Source organism: Arvicola amphibius, chromosome 6 (assembly GCF_903992535.2).
Source record: "Arvicola amphibius chromosome 6, mArvAmp1.2, whole genome shotgun sequence".
Classification (NCBI taxonomy): domain Eukaryota; kingdom Metazoa; phylum Chordata; class Mammalia; order Rodentia; family Cricetidae; genus Arvicola; species Arvicola amphibius.
Genome location: NC_052052.2, coordinates 66,924,836 through 66,929,924, shown reverse-complemented (window position 1 = coordinate 66,929,924; position 5,089 = coordinate 66,924,836).

Genomic DNA, 5,089 nt, shown 5'->3' with positions numbered 1-5,089 from the left:
CTAAACACTTTCACAATTCAAGGCATCCAAAATCCTAACATAGATGGAGGAAGTGTTTATAAATTCAACCCGTAGTTGAAAACCTATTGAAAATTCACCAATTTTCAATTATTATGAAATTAAAACTTATTATGTTTACAATTCAAAATCAAGAAAAAGACCATTTTGGATTCATAAAAAATACCTTTAGGGAGGTAGAATGCAGATGATATGACAGGGAAAGAGAGACTAATGGGAAGAGAAGTTTCAGAGAGAAGAGAGAAGAGATGGATGGACACAGAATGATACAAGGACACGGATAACTAGCAGTAAAGACATTTAAAGAGCCTTACATAAACATACTATTTTGTAAGAGTCATACATATATTCATATATATTCATATAAAATAACTTAAAGAGAAGTACCATACACAGGATATTTTGTTAGGTGTTGGAACCTCTCCTCCATGATTTGGTTAGAAGTATTCTAAAAACACTCCAAATACTAAAACCTGATGCCATTAGTCTCTATTCCTACCAAGATGACAAGATCTTATTATTGAAGACACTACATATGTTAGACATAGGACATAAAGATATCAAATTGGAACTGACCTGTACACTTCCATTCTGATAGCTAGGGTTTTTTAGTGCTTGTAGTGGAGAAAAATGATCAACATTCTTACCTAAATATGACACCACTAAACTGCATTAATTGCCTACTTGAAAAGATCTCTTCCTATCGACAGTAGTAGTACAATGTTACAGAGTAACCATCTACTTTCTCATTTGATTTAATTCAGACCCGAATGAAGAAACATGCCTGGTAAAGTAAATCTGTCTAAGAACAAAGGACAGACCAAGCATGCATGCCACACATTTGAATCTTCTACAACTTCTATTCTCCTAAGTGAACAGAGTATCAAAACATCCTAAAGATGTGTATCTATCTACTTATGGATTTGTTCAGCCCTTAGGTCACATCAGAAACCTCTCTTGGTACAGTGGATGGTGAGTAGCACAGAAACTCAGTTTTTACAACTCCAGAAAGTAAATGTTAGTGGAAAGTTCAGCTACGAATGGGATAACTATAAAAAACTTACCCCAGGGTAATGATCCACCACAGAAGAAGGGGTTAAAAACCTGTGAAAGCTAGAAGCTAGATAATATTGGAGTGGAAAATTTTTTTCTGGGTGTGATAGGACTATTGATACACTAACTCACAGAACCTATGTTTGCCTATATACAACCTTCAGAAGATCAAGCCAGTCAACGTTCTACCATGGAAGGTGAATAGGGTACATAAGACCATACCTTTAAGTGAGGTGTTACAGATATTTAATGGTTTCTGGGGTAGAGCCAGTTTTCTTTTAGGGTGTGGCTTCTAGTTGGTAGAGCAAGTTTGAGTGGATGGTCCCATATCTAGCTGTACATGGCAGAATCAATTGATCTCAGTGAGTTATTAAAATAAAGTGAGGGCCTAGAGTTGGGGGGGTTAGGGACACAGGCTGAATCTTGGCATGGTTATTATCAAAATACATTGTGTAACATTTCATATGTGTGTGTGTGTGTGTGTGTGTGTGTGCCATACCCATAGCAACTTTCTGTTAAGAACTGAAATATTGGCCGGGCGGTGGTGGCACACGCCTTTGATCCCAGCACTCGGGAGGCAGAGGCAGGCGGATCTCTGTGAGTTCGAGACCAGCCTGGTCTACAAGAGCTAGTTCCAGGACAGGCTCCAAAGCTACAGAGAAACCCTGTCTCGAAAAACCAAAAAAAAAAAAAAAAGAACTGAAATATTTTATTATTATATGTATATGTATATGATATATATATATATATCAACATTTTATTAACTTTGAATAGTCTTCAATCCACAAACATGATACATTAGCTATACAATAATTGATTACAGTTAGACGTTTGGATGACTCCAATCTTTACACTTTCAAAGACCTCTGTGAACATATCAAAATATGGCCCTAACATTTAAAATAATACATGCTGCTTTCTTTATTAATGTATTGGTAAATTTAAACATATCTTTTATCTCGAAAGTCCTATAATTTCCTGACTGCTGTCAAGATAACATTTTATTCACTTTTCTATTTTATATACTAACTTGTGGAAGCACAGAGGAAAAGATTAAAATCATTCTCTCTAAATCTAAAAGACTAAAATCTCTCTCTCTCTCTCTCTCTCTCTCTCTCTCTCTCTCTCTCTCTCTTGTTCTCTCCCTTTCTCTGTCCCTCTGTCCCTCTATGTGTGTACTGTTATCTATGTGTATTCATTTTCTTTATTAAGAAATGCTGACCATAAAGATATTTTCTAATTTACACAAGTGCATTTTATTTCTCCTTTTAAGGCTTCTAGCTTTATATTTTATATATTCCTAATTTTTGTCATTTCAATTAAAGGACTCCAATCAAACCCACAACTTGCTATGTCATTAGGACTCTATCTAGTACCACATTAGTACTGACTAGTTTATTTGATGTATAACTGGCAAGCACACTACCAAGAGAGCAAGAAAGAAACTGGGTATTAGCAGAAATTTCATTTTTAGGATAATGTTGAGAGTCAGAAGTAGTTGCGACTTCTGAAGAAGTGACAATTGCAGAAGTTACAGGAGCTGCTATTTTATATCATGGCTGCTTTTTAAAGGTCTTGTTTATGGATCTGATCAAATCTAGATCGCTAATATTTTTAAGCCCAAGCCCCTTGGACACTGCAGCTCTTTTCAGTTTTTGCTTAAACACAATTCATTCTTTGCAGCAAATTAAGCTGAAGAAGCCTGGGAATAAAGTTTGGAAAAGGGTTAATAAAATTCTTTGCCTAGTTTAAAAAAAAAAAAAAAAAAAAAAAAAAAAAAAAAAAAAAAAAAAAGTAGTTTTACAACTCATAGTAGGTATTATTTAGCCACTACTTTACTTGTTTGATGACTATAAATGATCTATGCCATAGTTATAAAGGAAGTGAATTACCCTAGAAGTTTGACAGATTTAAAAGGCATATCAATAAAATGAGTAAATAAAGGGATACAACATTTTCATTACAAAAATATTTTCCACCACTGGAAACAATTCACCACTAAGGTTTTTTTTTCTTAACCAACTGTGGAAAACAGCATAACTAGGCTTCCCTATGCTATTCATGTGGAAATGAGAGTTCCCTGAGATTTCTCAGAAAATTAGAAAAGAACCTTCCTCAAGATCCAGCAACACCACTTTTGGGCATATATCTAAATGTTGCTTGATCATACCACAAGGACATGTGCACTACTATGCTCATAGTAGCATTGTTTGTCATATACAGAAACTGAAAACAACCTAAATGCCCCTTGACCGAAGAATGGCTAAGGAAAATGTGGTACATTTACACAAGGGAGTTCTATACAGCAGAAAAATTAATGACATCTTGAAATTTGCAGGCAAATGGATGGAGCTAGGAAACATCATATTGAGTGAGGTAACACAGACCTAGATAGACAATTATCATAAACGCTCAATCATAAGTGTTTTTAAAACATAAAGCAAAGAAAACCAGGCTACAAATCACAATCTCAGAGAACCCAGACAACAATGAGGACACTAAGCGAGACATACATGGATCTAATCTACATGAAAAATAGTAAAACACAAGATCTCCTGAGTAAATTGGTATTATCAGGACCATGAGATATGGTGGAAGGAGAGGGGAGAGGTATGGAAGGGAATAGAGAAAAATGTATAGCTTAATAAAAATAAATAAATAAACCATAAACCACAGGGAATTTCATAGCAGTATATGTTCATAGAGAACTGGACTGTGGTTAGAGTCTCTGTTGGAACATATACATTGCTTGTGAGTAGAATAACAGTGGTCTATATGGGATGAACAGCCTCAATGCAACCCTTAGCTATTCTCAGGAGTCTTGATTGAAGTAAATCTGTACATTATGAAAAATATACTCAAAAATATATCAACAATGATGAATGTCGGGCCTCATCAAGTTTAAGATGATGTACTATAAATGTCCAGATAAACTGAAGTCAACAAAGTGTCAGTGCTACTCAGTTCTGTTTATAACAGTTAGGGTGGGTTAATCAACATGTCTGAAACAAGGGTAAGATGATGTAGTACTTGTGTCTTATAGCAGTTTCCTCAGAGATTGAAACATTCCATTTCCCGCTCCCATCTCTTGAAACAAAAGGTAAACAACTCAAAATAATTTTGAGAAGTCCACAAACTGACCCAGATTCGCTAGGTTCCTCCCTTTAACATTAAGCAGTAAAGATGACTCAGAGTCCCTCTCAGACAAGTCAAACTGGAAAGAATACCACCGACCACATTCCTGCCTGGAAGAAACAGAAACAAGCTGAGTTGATTGGAACGTGTTTAGACAGACCAAGTCAGTTTAAAGATATTTGCCAACATTGAGCTGCCTGCTGACACTGTAGTGTGCTTCTGGTTGTTAGCTTTGGTGAGCTACCACCAATGGTGGTGTAGGCTTTAGTGAGCCAGCTGTATTTGAGTTTCTTCTATTCTTATAATCAATCCCTCACCCATATTCTTGAAACTAGTCACAGTAAAATGGATTGGTTCATCTAGTTGGACTTAGAGAACATGGGATAGATTTCAAAGGGAGTGAAGAGGAAGGGAAGGGAGCAGAGAAAAATGTATAGCTCAATAAAATCAATAAAAAATAAAAACGTTAAAATGTCAGTAAGGCCAAAATTTCATAATTAAAAAATCTCCATGTTGTTATTAGTGGGCTGACAGTACCAAGAACAATCTGACTGTAAAGGAGACATTTAAGGAAGTAAACAGATGCTGAAACAACATCTACATAACCAAAACTAGATTTTCAGAGAAATTGAGATGTAAGAGATGTCATGGAAAGATGATGGTGCAAGCTGCTTCATGCCTGTCCATTTTGATGTTCTTATCTTTTCCCAGTCTATAATAGTTTGATTGACACATGCCAACTATACAGTCATGTATTTAAGTATGTGGTCCCAATTTTCAGTACTATGTGGGAATACATAGTGGCATTTCTTTTGTATTTTAATAAAGAAAACTTGCCTACAGACCAGAAAAGTAAAACCACCACACTGAACCTTACAGACCA